Source organism: Physcomitrium patens, chromosome 11, assembly GCF_059467195.1.
Source record: "Physcomitrium patens ecotype Gransden chromosome 11, ASM5946719v1, whole genome shotgun sequence".
Lineage (NCBI taxonomy): Eukaryota > Viridiplantae > Streptophyta > Bryopsida > Funariales > Funariaceae > Physcomitrium > Physcomitrium patens.
In genome coordinates this window covers 15,025,084-15,041,835 of record NC_143420.1, presented here as the reverse complement: position 1 = coordinate 15,041,835, position 16,752 = coordinate 15,025,084, and positions in this window count along the sequence as shown.

Below are 16,752 nucleotides of genomic sequence, written 5' to 3'. Positions count from 1 at the left end.
GTTAGATCTTCATGATGAAAAATTGAATGGTTTGATGGGAAAATGTGAAATGTGTTGTAGTATTGATTTGCATTGAGGGTGAATTAATTTACATTATGTGGGACTGTTTTTATTGTGAAGATATTGAATGCTAAGAGTTGGAAAGAATTTGCAACATAGCTATCTACAAATCTTGGTATGTAATTGAGTAAGTTTGATGACCATTTAGTATGCTTATTGATTAAGCAATTAATACTTGTGAAATATTAACAATAAAAAATATGCATGGGAGATTGTGTTTTTAAATATAAGAGGATTGTGATGGCATTAGAAGTTAGGATATAAAAACGTGTTATTTCATCTTTTTATGAATAATATTGTTTTTATGTGATGTAAATAGATTTTATGTAGTTTAATAAATTGGAATTTTTAATAGTTTTATTTATTTGTAGTATAATGTTATTATTTGACAAGATATAGAATTTATATGGAATAGAAGAATTAGAAATGAGAGGATACATATTCAAAAATTTGAAGAGTAGAAGAAGACAAGAGAGAAAAGACCATTTGGAGTATAAAGTATTAAGTTTTTGATTTATGTATAGAAGAGTCTAAAATATGGCATTTGATGTAGTAATCTTGATGGTTGTAAAATTATAAACATGTGTGAAGGTTTTTTTTTTTTTTTTTTTTTGTGATAATATAGTAATCACAAGTGTTTCAAGACATTTGTAAGATTTAAACATTGATTTGTATGACTACAAAACCTACTCCTTAAGTATTTGAAGTATTGAGAGTTGTGAGTGTTTACATATTAAAAAAGGAAGACTGTGAAGCATTAATGACTTGGCATATTTAAAAATTATATGTAAGATTGATAAAAATATGCCTTATCACTAATTGTGTTGCATTTGGTTATCTTGTTTGTTTGATTTAGGTGCCTTCATTGTACAATTGAAGTGCAATTGAAGGATTGGATTTGAATATCCTTATACAACCTATCATGGCTAATTCTTCAATTGGTTTCTTGTAAGGACTTGCATCATTATTAAAATAGAATATGATAAAGTATGGCACATTTTTTTCCAAAGTCAAATCTTGACTCAAAAAATAAGAGTTTTAAAGTTGAAAAAATATATATTGAATAAAAATTAGTGCACAAATTTGTGGACTAAACTTGATCAAGTTATGAAAGTTTTTGATAAGTTGATGATTTGTAATGATAATACTAGAAAGCATAGGTTCATTTATGATGAACTGTTCATTGTGGTATTCAAAATCTACTTGGTTTAAAATTGTGGAGATGAAATGTGGTGTGAAGCAACAATCTTTCAAATGAAGAATAAAGAAATATTTAGAGAATTGATTTTGGACTTAAAGCATTATTTCTATGCAATCAAGGATAGTGTGGTAATACAACATATACAAGAATCAGAAGACATTGCATCTATTACATTTGATGTTGTTACATTTGATGAAGTTAAAAAAGATGATAAAAGCTTTTATGAAAGATTGACTAGTGAAATATAAGATGTATTTCTTGAAGATTTTAGATTGGTAGAATATCTATTGGAAAGGTGTTAAGACTTATATCATATTAAAGGTAGAGAGTTAGATGCTTTAGATATTTCAAATAACATCAAAGATTACAAATTAGTAATGAGATAAGTAAAGATGGATTTGGAGTTATTTATAAATCCAAGTAATTTAGCATCTTGAGTACCACAAAAAAATGGAAGTTGTTTTACAAAACATGTCTCCAATGAAAAGAACAACTTAGGTGATTTGAGCCATCTAAACCTTGTTAAATATTTTTATACAACAAAAGAAGAGAAAGATAAGTTTGTTGAGACTTGTCTGCTAATGATTATGATCTTATAGAAGTATTGATGGAAAAAAAATAATATTAAAAACAATCAAAGAAGGAAATAGGCCAAATTTGCCTTAAAATTGTAATGAATTGATTGAATTAGTTGAAGAGTGTTGGCATTTGAATCCTTTACAATGTTCAAAATTTGGAGATATTTGTAAAAAACTTGCACAATTGAAGACAAAGTTTTTAGTTGGACTTTATAAAGCTAAGCATTCTATTATTTTTATATCGAAGAACAAGGCTCACAAAATGAATATATATATATATATATATATATATATATATATCATAATATTAAAGAAATAAAGTTTATATTTATTATTTTTTTATTTCTTTGATTGTTTGTTTTAGGGATACAATTGATTTGAGTATTTTAATGACATATAAAAATTAAACATGAATATATCTAAAAGAATTACATTATAATATATGCATTATATAAATGTTTTGGTTTTGTAATTGTAGTTGTTTATGTAGGTACATTTTGAAGAAGAGATATTAATATATAGAAAAGAATACTTACAAGAAATATTAGAGGTGTGCAAAAAAGGTGAAAAAGCATTATGTCTTATTGGCATGGATGGAATATAGTACTAACTAGGTCTACATTTAATGCCATAAAAATACATATGATACTTCATGCTCTGTTGAAATCATTCAAAATAGTGATCAAAGCTTGAAAATCTCTTTTAACATTTTAGAATAATTTAAGGTTGAAGAAAACCCAAAGACTTTTAATGATGCACAAATGTTGCTAAAATCATTCTTGAACAAAAATAGAGCTATTATGGACTTAGACAATGTGAAAGATCAAAATCAAAATAAAGAAGTTGTGCTTATGGATGTTTTATGTAAAAGCAAAGAGAGCATGTTAATTATAACTATACCAAATTAGAATTTTAAAAAGCATTTTTTTATAGAGTTTTATAAAATAGATCTAAGAGGACTTCAAGAAGGTATAAGTTTGGAGTTATTTTTGACACATTCTCATAGAAACCAAGTTGGATTATCTATGGAACTTGAGAATATAAGTAAAAAGATTGTAAAAGCTTGCAATGGCTTATTATTAAGTCTAAAAGTTATGAGATCATTCTTGAGAAGACAAAAGAAGCTAAGATGTTGGAAGCAAGCTTTAAAGATTAAAAATAATAAGAGAGTTGGATGGAAATGGAAAAAAATAGTGACCATAAGATTTGGATAATTTTAAAAATAAGCTTTGATATCTTAATGTCAAGGACAAGAACTCGATGAAAAACAATTCAGACAAGTGAGCCTTCACTCAAAGAGAGGTAAATAAACAAATACATATATTGAAAGAGAAACTGGAATGGCTATTGCCAAAGGACAAGAAAACTAGAGACCCTTGAAACTAGACTAGAAGCAAGAAAGGAGTTGACAAGAGTGAAGAGAGCTTCACTCTTGCCTCTATATATACTATCTAACTAGAAGCCACGTGGTGATATTCTATAAGACCTCTAATATGTGTTGACTTTCTAGACCACATGTCTTTGCTTACAAGGCAAGTTTTCTATGAGTGGACTACGTAGTTAGCTTGTCCTTCAAGCTACCAACATGTGTTGCACATGGCTAACTTGTTGACCAAGTTTCTAACCTAAAAGTCAACTATAGACTCCTATAAGGTCAAAGCAGCATCTATGAAGCTTCTAGGAAGCTTCTCTAGAAGATATTGCACAATTAACCTACTTTTATCTACTTTTACATACTTTTATTGACTCTTGTAGGTAATTATATGTATATCCGTGATATTACCCCCCCTTCTAGGAACGAGTTCCACGAGGAGCGGTGATTATATGTTGAGAAAGTCTAATATGCGGCGAATTGTATTTGCTACATACTCTGATCTCTGTTCTCTTCGAAGGTAGTTGATGGGTCCAATTAGCCATCGATAGTGTCCCATTCCAGGGCGAGAAGACCACCATGTTATTTGATCATTATTGAGGCCTTCATAACTTCCTTCAAATAATACATTTGAAACACCATTAGAAGTCATTCCTATCTCCAGTAATATCACCAAACATCGAGAATCTCTTCCAAGGTCGTGATACCAAACACGTTGTATCTCACCATCTATTCGAGGAAGAACATATCATTCTTGAGGGTCTTCATCTCGGTTGCGTCGTCTTGAAGGTTGTGACAATCGCAATGTCTCATCCGGTAAGTCAACAAACGAAGGTTCTTGAGTTGAATCCACTGGTTGTTGGCTCTCCATCTAATTAGCATCACAAATGCAAAGAAGTTACAAACAAGGATAGGAAATTGAATGTTATCTTGCCTCAATCTTGTCTCTTTTATAAGAGAGATTTTCATCTTGACTTTGATGGATGTTGTTGATGAAAAACTTTGACTTTAGCTGATGCATTTGCTATATTCCTGGATGGCTCCCATGTGCGTTCACTAATATCATATCCGCGCCAATGAACAAGATATTCTAGCTTATTTCGGCGCCGCCTCGAGTCTAATATCTCTTCCACCTCAAATTCTTCATTATTATCTACTTCTATAGGAGGCGGTGGCATTTGTCTTCTTCCTTGTATATCCACTATCTTATATGGTTCAAGAAGAGACACGTGGAATATAGGATGGATCTTCATTGACTCCGGTAGATGTAATCGATATGCAACTGGGTTGATCTGTTCAGAAATAGAAAAGGGGCCAAGCCTACGATAGTCCAACTTGTCACAAGGTCGAATAGTCTTGATATTGCGACGAAGTAGCCATACCTTATCACCCACGTTGAGTTGTGGTTGCTCCTTACGATATAGATTTGCGTTTATCTTTTGTCGTTCTTGAGCTTCCTTCAATTGCGTCTTCATTATTGCATGTAACTCTGACAACCGATTTGCTATATCTTCTACTGCAGGATTATCAACTTTTGAAAAATCAAAAGTATCAAGTCGTGGATGATAGCCATAATTGGCAAAGAAAGGTGTTTTTTGCGTGGAAGAATGTACCGTATTATTATAAGCAAACTCTACCAATGGCAGAAGGGTTTGTCCAATCATCTTGTTGGTAGTTGATAGTACACCTTAAATATTGCTCCAAGACTTGGTTTAGGCGCTTTGTTTGTCCATCAGTTTGAAGATGGAAAGCCGAAGATAGCTTTATGTCCACTTTTAAAATCTTGAAAAGGGTCCTCCAAAATCTTGACACAAATTGAGTTCCCCTATCCGATATGATATCTTTAGGTAATCCATGATAGCGATAGATATTATCAATGAAAAGCTTAGCTGTTTCTTCACCTATGATAGATTTTGTACATGGCACAAAATGTGCCATCTTGGTGAAACGATCTACTATCACAAATATAGAATCATAAGATCTTGAGCTTGGAAGATCTGTGATGAAATCCATAGAAACAGAAGACCATAGTTGTTCTGGTATAGGTAATGGCTGAAGAAGTCGGTAAGGTCGATGACGGGGAGTTTTTGATCTTGAACAAATATTACATGATTGTACAAAGTCTTTGACTGACTTCCACATTTGAGGCCACCAAAAATCTCTTGATATGAGTTCCAAAGTCTTATTATATCCAAAGTGTCCTGCTGTTGGAAAATCATGACGTGCTTGAAGAACACGTAAATGTGCTTCTCCTTTGGACTGGATTTGCTTGAGAAAAGTTGAATCAACAGTCAATGTTGATTTCATTGCTCGGAGATGAAATTGCTCCGGTTTCAAGAGGATCGTTCTTTGTTGCTCAAAAGTTGCATCTCCTTCTTTTGGTGCAAAATAAGAATGTCTAGACAAGGCATCGGACAAACCTTGTTGTTTTCCTGGCCGATAAGTGATAATGAACTCGAATCTTGACAAAGACATACTCCAACGAGCTTGACGACAATTCAACACGCGTGCCGACATGAAATACTCGAGGTTCTTGTGATCTGTATACACAGTGACTGGACTAGAAGCGCCTTCTAGATAATGACGCCATTCTTGAAAGGAATCCACGATTGCAAGCACTTCTTTATCGTAGATCTCATAATTGATCTAGGCTGCTGAGAATTTTCTTGAATGAAAAGCTATCGGATGAAGTTTGTCATCTGTTCCCTTTTGTGACAAAACTGCACCCAAGGCAAAATCCGATGCGTCTGTTTCGATAAAAAATGCCTTGGAAAAGTCAACACGATATAAGACTGGTGCAGAGACAAACGATGTCTTCAAGGCTTCAAATGCTGCTTCCGCTTCTTGATTCCATTGGAATTTGTCTATATTGGTCAAGCGTGTAAGTGGAGCTGCAACTCGTAAAAAGTCTTTGATGAAGATCTGATAGTAATTGGCAAATCCCAAGAAACATTGGACATCTCTTACTGTCCTTGGAATCTTCCAATCCATGATTGTCTCGACTTTCTTAGAATCCATCATGAGACCATCATTTGAAATGATGTATCCTAAAAAGTCAACTTGAGTAGTGTGAAATACATACTTTTCCATCTTGGCGTACAATCCTGCATCTCTAAGTTTTTGTAATACTTGACGAACATGTATTTCATGTTCTTCGACGTTCTTAGAATAGATTAAGATATCGTCTAGGTAGCAGATGACAAAATTGTCTAAGAATTCACGAAATACATCATTCATGAGATGTTGAAAAGCAGCTAGTGCATTCGTGAGTCCAAAAGGCATGACATTATATTCAAAATGTCTATACCTGGTTCGAAACGCAGTCTTCCATTCATCTCCTTCCTTGATTCGTACTAGATTATATGCTCCTCTTAGATCTATTTTTGTATAAATCTTAGCTTGATTCAACTGGTCAAGGAGTCCTGATATCAAAGGTAATGGATACCTGTTCTTGATTGTGATCTTGTTGAGTACTCGATAGTCAACACACATTTGCAAAGATCCATCTTTTTTCTTTACGAATAGAATTGGAGCTCCTGCTGGAGATTTTGAATGGCGTATGAAATTCTTCGCTAAATTCTCGTCAATATATGTCTTGAGTTCAGCCATCTCATCTTGCGATAAACTATAAATTGGTCCAAATGGTGGCTGAGTTCCTTCCTTGAGGTCGATTGAACAATCATATGGGCGATGCTCAAGAAGAATATCTGCATTCTTTTTCTCAAAAACGTCTTGATACTCCTGATATTGACTTGAAATGCCACTTGAAGTCTTTATGTTTTCAGAAATAGGTGCAGCATAAATAGCAAAAGTTGATCCTTCTTTTGCTGCATGTATAAATGCTTTTGCACCTATAAGTGCGGGTTTTACTATACTAGACTTATAATTTTTTACTTGGTTGGTAGAACTATTAATAACGCTCTGGGAAAAGTCAAGTTTACGCAAATTCCAATCTATTCGAGGGTTATATTTTTCTAGCCAGGATAAACCTAAAATAATTGGATTAGACGGGGATTTAATTATGTTAAAAGCTATGTAGCTATCATGACCGCCTATTGTTACTTTTATAGGATGAGTTTCATGAGTGACATCTCCAGAAGACAAGGGACGACCATCTATGACTTCTACATGTACTGGTTTAGGTTTCTGTACAAAAAGTATTTTACGACTTTTAACAAATTTTTCATCTAAAAAACATGCTGAGGCTTCCGAATCTAATAAAGCAGAGGCTTTGTAATTCTTAGGTCCTAAATATAAGTCTATTATAAAACAAGGAGAGGGTTCTAAGGAGAGGATAGGACCTTCATGAGGAATTGTACAAGGTTCCAACTGCATGGTCCCTATTGTAGCTGGATGAATCCATTTTTCGACATGTTGTCTTCTTTGACCGTCGTACCCCTCATTTTATAGTTGCGTCGTTTCTTTGGACAATGTTGAGCAGTGTGCTTAGGTTCTCCGTAATATAAACATAATCCTTCTTGACGACGACGAATCTTTTCTTGCTCAGTTAGGAGTTTAAAACGTACCGCGTCAATTTGCATGTCTTCTACTTCCGAATGTACGTTTGGCAAAGATGTTGATGTTGCCATTGAGTAATAACGTTGAGGTTCCCGTGAATGATTTTCGGATCAAAATTCAAAAAGTCGATTATCACATTTTACTGCAAAATCGATTGCTTGATTCAAAGTTTGAGGATCAAGTAAGTTGAGCATCAATTTCTTTACTTCGTATTGCAATCCATAAAGAAATTGACTGATGAGTGCAGCATCATCCCACTTGATGTCAATTGCAAGTTGTCGAAATTGTGAAGCATACACTGTTACTGAGCGATTTTATTGTCGCAGAATTTGGATCTTATTTGTTGCAACACGAGTTACATCGTGTTCACCATACATAGATCGAAACTCCGCCAAAAAAGCTTCCAAATTGTCCAATATTGGATTTTGTTGTTCAAAAAAAGACGAAAACCACGATAATGCAGAACCAGAAAGTAGAGTGCCAATAAACCTGACTTGTGATCCTGGAGTTGGATATCTTTGCGGTTGAAGTTCAATTATCAATTGTACTTGATTGATGAATCCTCGAAACTTTGATCTCGTACCATCAAATTTCTCGGGTAAGGCAATTCTTGGTTCTCTAGTGCTTACATGGTGTTGTACAATTGGAGAAGGAACGTGATTTGTTGCAGATATTGAAGCAGCTCCGATCATCTCTATATCCCCACTTTCTACTATTCTTGTTCTTTCCTGTGTTGGTGAATTTAGTTGATGCATCGCAAGCATTAACTCCCTCATTTGCTCTTGCATTTGTGCCATTGCACTCTTCATTTCAACAAGCTCTGCCATAATGATACTAAGAAGAAAAATTTGTTTGATACTGCTCAAGACAAAAGAAAAGAAAGACTTCATAACAAAGAAGATACTAAGAACAATATCAGTTTAAAAGTGGGTAATCTGCAAACTTCTAATATGCTTATGTCTTGTCAAGAGAAAGGGGTAATCCACTCTTACTCAAGAAAAACAAAGCTCTGATATTATAAGTGTACTCTTGTCAATCTGTCAAGGACAAAGACTCGATGAGGGAAAATATACACAAAAAGGCTATCTCGATATAATAAGTCAAAATATAAACAAGTATGTATATTAAAAGGAAACTGGAATGGCTATTGCCAAAGGACAAGAAAACTAGAGACCCTTGAAACTAGACTAGAAGCAAGAAAGGAATTGACAAGAGTGAAGAGAGCTTCACTCTTGCCTCTATATATACTATCTAACTAGAAGCCACGTGGCGATATTCTATAAGACCTCTAATATGTGTTGACTTTCTAGACCACATGTCTTTGCTTGCAAGGCAAGTTTTCTATGAGTGGACTACGTAGTTAGCTTGTCCTTCAAGCTACCAACATGTGTTGCACATGGCTAACTTGTTGACCAAGTTTCTAACCTAAAAGTCAACTATAGACTCCTATAAGGTCAAAGCAGCATCTATGAAGCTTCTAGGAAGCTTCTCTAGAAGATATTGCACAATTAACCTACTTTTATCTACTTTTACATACTTTTATTGACTCTTGTAGGTAATTATATGTATATCCGTGACACTTAAATCCTCAAGAAAAAAGAATGTTTTTGTAAATATGTTATTTTTTTTTTCTAGTGATGTGTTTCCACATGGCATATTGAAAGAAAGATCATTGCAAATATAAACAAAAAATGATAGATTAGATTTGAAGCAAGATGTAAAATATATATTAGAGTCATTAATTTTTTATTCACTAGTGATTATTGATAGAGATGGAATTATCAAAGTACATGATGAATTAAGAAACATAAATCAAAGGATAGATGAAAAAGATACTATATACAAAGGTACAAGATTATAGAATATGAATAGAGTGTCAACTCACAAATTTACAATAAAGATAAATGACTTGATATTTTTGTAAATAAAATATAAATAAATAAATATGTTATTTTTTTTACATGTAGTGATTATACATACAATGTTAAATGATAGTAGCAATAGATGGTATGTTAATATTTATATATAATACTTAATTGTAGTAGTATTAGATAGTATGTTAATATTTATATAATTATAAATTATTTGAAATTAATATTGATATTTCATTGCATCAAATAAATAAAAAAATATATTAGATCTAAATTATTATTTATTTTTATTGTATTTTTTGATAATTAGAAGGTTTATGTTATAACAATAAAAAGAATATTATATCAAGTAATATTAAAAATATGTATTTTTTTCTTTTTGATTGATGATTTATATATTAAAAGAAAATATATCAAATGGTATTCAAACTTGTCATGACTACCAAATCACTTAGACAACCTTATATCTTTAAAAATGTTAGATTTAAGTTGGTACTCAAACTTGATATCATTGCTAAAAGAGTTTGGTAATGTTGCATCTTTGACAAAGTTAAATATAAGAAGATATTCAAACTTAATATCATTACCAAATGAATTAGGCAACTTTACATCTTTCATTGAGTTAGATATAAATAGATGCTCAAAGTTGATATCATTGCTAAAAGAATTAAAAAACTTTATATCAAAACAAAATTCTACATAAGAAACAAAGAAAAAAAAATCATGTCATATATTTTAGGAACTAATTTAGTGCCGAATAAAGAAGTAGAAATTTATCTTTGACATGATTAAATTTAGGTCAATATTTGAAATTGACATTATTTTCAAAAGCGATAGATAACCTTACATCTTTGATATTGTTAAATATAAGTGGATGTTCAATGTTGACATCATTGCAATAATAAATTGGCAACTTTATATCTTAAGTAGGTGCTCAAACTTAACATCATTATAAAAAGAGTTGAAAAATCTTATATCTTTGACATGATCAAATATAAGTAGATGTTCAAAGTTGATATCATTGCCAAAAGAGTTAAACAACCTTATATCTTTAACATAATTAGATATAAGTGGATGCTTAAATTTGACATCATTTTGAAAAGAGTTAAAAAACCTTATATCTTTGAAAAAGTTAGATATAAATAGATACTCAAATTTAAAATCATTACAAAAGAAGTTGGAAAACCTTACATCTTTGACTAAATTAGATATTAGCTTGTACTTAAATTTGATATCATTGTCAAATAAGTTGAAAACCTTGTATCTTTGATGGATTAAAAAATAATTGAATGTTCAAATTTGACATTATTGCTAAATAAGTTGTGCAACCTTATATCTTTGACAATATTAAATATAAGTGAATGCTCAAACTTCTCATTACTACCAAAAGAATTTAGCAATCTTATATCTTTGATAATACTGGATTTAAGTTAATCTTAAAACTTAAAATAATTATCAAATAAGTTAGACAACCATATATCTTTGAAGTAGTTAGATATGAAAAGATAATCAAATTTAACATCATTGCCAATAAAATTGGACAACCATATATCTTTGAAGTAATTAGATATAAAAAGATATTCAAATTTAATATCATTGCCAATAGAATTGGACAACCTTATATCTTTGATAAGAAAAAATATAAGTTGGTACTAAAAGTAGATATCATTGCCAAATGAATATCAAAAATATACATATTTACTCCAATAATTATATAAATTATTAGATAGAAGTAAATAAAAATAGATTAATTTCATAATATCTTTTTAAAAAGCTTTTTAGAAGCTTTATAGATATAACTTTGACTTTATACATATTTTTAGGTTAGAAACTTGGTCAACAAGTTAGCTATGTTTTAAATGTGTTGATAGCTTATGGAATAAGCTATTTATATGGAACACATATAAAAAACTTATCTTGCAAATTAAGACGTGTATTTTACAATTTAGATAGATATTAGAGAACCTATAGAATGTCACTATGTAGCTCCTAGTTAGGTAGAATATATGGAAGCAATAGTGAAGCCTCCTTCATCCTTTTTAATTCTTTTTTTTTTTTACTTCTAGTCTAGTTTCAACAGTCTAATTTTTTAACCATTGGCAATAGCCATTCTAATTTCTTATTAAATATATTTTCTTTCTTATTTCTAATTTTTCATCTCTTTTTGATTTATTTTTCATTTTTTTATGTATCTTCTTTGAATTCTTTTTGTTGACAACAAATTAGACAATCTTACAACTTTGACTTGGTTAGATATAGGTAGATGCTCAAACTTAATATTATGGCTAAATAAATTGTATAATCTTATGTCTTTAATAAGATTAAATATAAGAAGATGCTCAAATTTTTCATCATTATCAAATAAATTGAACATTATTACATTATTTATAATGTTAGATATAATTTGGTACTTAAACTTAATATTGTTGCCAAAGGAATTGGACAACCTTACATCTTTGACATTATTAAATATAAGTTATTATTTAATCTTGACATTATTTCTAAATGAATTAAGTAACTCTATATTTTTTCTAAAATTTTATTAAAGATTTAATATTGCTCAAACTTGAGATTATTATTAGAAGAATTAGATAATTTTATATCTATACTAAAATTAGATATAAGTGATTATAAAAACTTGATATTATTGCTACTAAATTTTAGTAATGATACATCTTTGATAAAGTTATATATAAGGATATGCTCAAATTTGATAGTATTGCCTTAAGAGTTTGATAATCTTACATCTTTATTAGAATTAGGTATGAGTGAATATCCATTTTTGTTATCATTACAAGAGGAATTAAGCAATCTTATATATTTGATAAAGTTAGATATAAATAAATTCTTATACATGATATTATTATAAAAAAAATTAAATAATAATATATCTTTAATAAAATTATATATATTTAGATGCTCAAACTTGATAATATTTCCAAAGGAATTAAAAGCCTTATATCTTTGACATAATTACATATAAGTAGATGCTCAAACTTAATATCATTGCTAAAGGAATTAAACAATCTAATATCTTTGATAGAATTAGATATAAGTAGATGCCCAAAGTTATATTATTATTAAGAAAATTATGCATCTTTATATCTTTGAAAAAGTTAGATATAATTAAATGCTTAAACTTAACATAATTGCTAAAGGATTTGAGCAATCTTATATCTTTGATAATCTTACATCTATAATAAGGTTATTAATAAGTAGATGTACAAGCCTCATATTATTTTCAAATAAATTAGATAATCCTACATCTTTGACATCATTGCTAAAGGAATTAGGCAATCTTACATCTTTGATATGATTATGTATTAAATTTATATTCTCTTTTCTATTATATATTAATAAATATTAGGCATTTAAATATTATAATTATAAAATCTTAATAGACATAGATTAATAAAAAATTATCTAAATTTATTAGATATCTTGATATTTTAGGCTTTAAATTATTAATATAAAAATATATATATATATATAAATAAATAAAAATAAATTTTATCATGTTTAACAAATAAAAAAATATAAATTATTAATAAACATAAGGAAATACTAAATTTACTTCGGCTTTTATTAGATCGACCTATATATCAAAACCATCATTACACCTCCTCATCTTCTTGTCCCTCTTCTCTCATCTTTGTTTCCTAATTTCTAGCCTCTATCCTCAATCTTCCTATTATCAACACATGTTGTATGTCCCAACCTCTCCATACTCATTCTAAGCCCATATCCTCTATTCTCCATCCCAACTTCCTTGTCATCATTCCCAACCCATATCTTCCATCCTCTATCTCAATTCCTCCCTTCTTCAATGTCTCAAGGCTTATTATTCTCTCAATTGATATTATTCTATTATGTAAAATACAAACTTGAATTTTTGAAGTCCCATCATCTAGTACAAATTTATTATAGCAACAAATATTGTTAAGGTATGTCTTACAACCAATGGAATATACTACATTGTAGATCTTAGATTTTCAAAGAAAAATATTTACAATCCAAGCTGGAATTAGACTCTTTAGAAATCACTCTCATATTGCAACTTTTTGCAAGACAATGAGAAAGACATGTACAAAGAATTGAACCTAACAAGTACTATCAATTGTGTAGTAAGCATATATAAAAATGAGATATTTCCAACAATAATATGAGTGTTACAAAAAGCTAATTAGGATTTGAAAACATTAATAGTAAAGACAACTAATATATATATATATATATATATATATATATACATAATTTGATTTTATAGATACCTCTCCAATTCAAGTACTTATTTTTTCTTTGAAATAGCTTTACAACCTTGGATCTCTAAATGAAAAAGGCTTCTTAATTAAGTTAGCAAAAAAAATAGAATATTTTCTATTAGATCTACTTCTTTCTAAGATGCTTCTAATTAATAAAAACTTAAGTTGTACTAATAAAATCTTAACTATTATTTCTATGTTAGAGGCTCAAAATATCTTTTATCAACTATAAGAAAAATAAATATAGGTTGATTAAAATAAGGCAAAGTATTTTCAAATAGAGGGCAATCATTTCATTCTCTTGTCAGCATATAAAGCTTTGAAAGCAAAAACTTTTTAGGTCTTTAATATTTTGAGAATTTTGTGCAATTTAGGTTAATAAAGAGGGATTCAGATGTACAAAACTAGCTTCTTACAATTATAAATAGATACAAGTTGGATATAGTGAACACAAATAATAACTTTACAAGGATAAGAAAGACAATAACATCATGTTTTTTCTTGTATGCAATACGAAAGGACCTCCAAGAGAGTTATCAAATTCTAGTGGAGAGTCAACCAATCTATATTCATCCAAGTAGTAATTTATTTTTGAAGTAGTTAGATTGAATTATCTATTATGAGTTGATTATAACTACAAAAGAATATATGCAAAAACTATTTCTAATGGACTCTAAGTAGTTGATTCAATTGATTCCTTATTTCTTTTAAGTTATTACTTCTATAAAGATGAACAAGAAGAATTGACATGAATTAATCAAATTCATGGCAACTTAGTAAAAGATGGATCTAAGTTTATAACCTTAGAAGTAAATTTCAAGAAAGTTGAGTTCATTTCTACATTGATGGAATTGATGTTATTATTCTTAAGAAGGACCAAGAAATGATTGGCATGAAACAAACCTTCTACCAACAAGTATTGTTTCTTCAATGTTCTGATTTTGCTCCTTCAAGACTTGATTATTATAACCTCATAACAATGTTGAAGGTTGAGACAAGAGACAGAAAATGGAAAATAGGAGATGGGGAAGTTGGAACAAGGGAGGAGGGATAAAAGCTGACAATAAGGGAAACAAGGAGAACAAGGATAAAGGGTATAATGAATGGTTTTGATAAGTAGATTGATTTAGTAAAAGTCAGATTAATTTAATATTTCTTTAAATATATCTTCAATTTTTTAAATTAAATTGAAGCAAGTTATTTAGAATATCATGTTATATTTTTAATAAAAAATAAATTTAAAATATTTATTTGTGCTATATTTATAATAATTATTACTATTAAATTTGTAATTAAACTCATTATTATAAAAAAAATATCTCAATATTTTTTATTTTATATAATATATAAAGACTTGTCTTTTATTATTATATAAGTACAAAAATCTGAAGTGACTTAAAAATGATATATTTTGATACTTAAATGCAATAATAAAATATATAAATCTATTAAATAAAAAAACTATTTTTAAATTGGACCAATTATAAAGCTTTAAAAAATATTTTATTTTATTTTATTTTATTTTATTAATATTTTATATAAAATTTAATTAATAAAAAATATAGCATGTTATTCTTTAACTATTGTAATCAAATCTGAATTCAATAATAATTGAAAATAATTGATGTTCTTGAATAATGGTGACACTTACATAAAACAAGTTTACAACAAGTACATAAAATTATGGAAGTTTCAAATATTTAATAAATTTAAAGATTATGGATTGATAATAAACCACATAGATTGTATTATTTTTATTGTTTAGAATTTTAATTTTGTGAAATGTTAGAAACTTCAAGTAAAATTTAAATAAATTTTGAATAAAATAAACTTAAACAGCCAAAGTGTAATTGCATATGTCTACTCTTTATGAGGTAATCTGGGATTTATACTAAAATATGCCAAACTTAAAAAATAAAATATATTTTTATATATGTATGAGATTGATTTATTTTCTTGATATTTGAAATCAGATTAAAAAATATGTTTATAATATAATTAAGAATTAAAAATAAACTTCTTAAAGAAACTCTTTATATTAATGTATTGATTATGTAGAATTACGTCAATTTTTATTGTATATAAAAATTTAAATTGTATAAATTCTAAAAATATTAATTAAATATTATATATCATGAAAAATTATTTTAAAAGTTACATAGATATATTGTCATAATTAAGGTTTAAAGATTAGGCATTTAAAAAAAATCAATAAAAAATATTATACCTTATTGAATAAATTATTTATCTTATCAAATTGTGTTTGCATCAACAAAAATTAAGACATCAATATACATAGGTAAATATAGATTTACAATACATCATTCAAGCATTATATGGTTTTAAATATTAAGAACATAAAAATACTAATTTACAATGTAATGAATGCTAAGAATTGACTTTATTAGACATATATTAAAATTTGATTTTAATGAATGAATGAATATATAAAACTTAAAATTTTTAGATTTTAAGTAATTATTTATTATTAAATTCAACACAATGAATAAAGAAATCATATCAAATAAGCATAACATGATTTAGAATCAAAACATTCTAAAAAAAATTAAAAATAAAATAAAATTTTATAATATCTACAAAATTTATTAATATATATATATATATATATATATATATATAAGGAATTATTAAAGCCACACTTCAACTTTATTAAAGCCATACCTTCCAAACTTTGTGACTATTCATTTAGTTCTATTTCATTATATTTCTATGCTCCATTATCAACCTCTATGAGGCAGCCCATCCATAGTGTCCAACTATTTCATCTGCTTGAGATACTGCCTAAGACTATAGCATGCAATCCTACCTAAACTACCCAAAAGTGTAGAAGGATTGTTGAGTTGTTGCATATTTTTTTTAACATTTATTA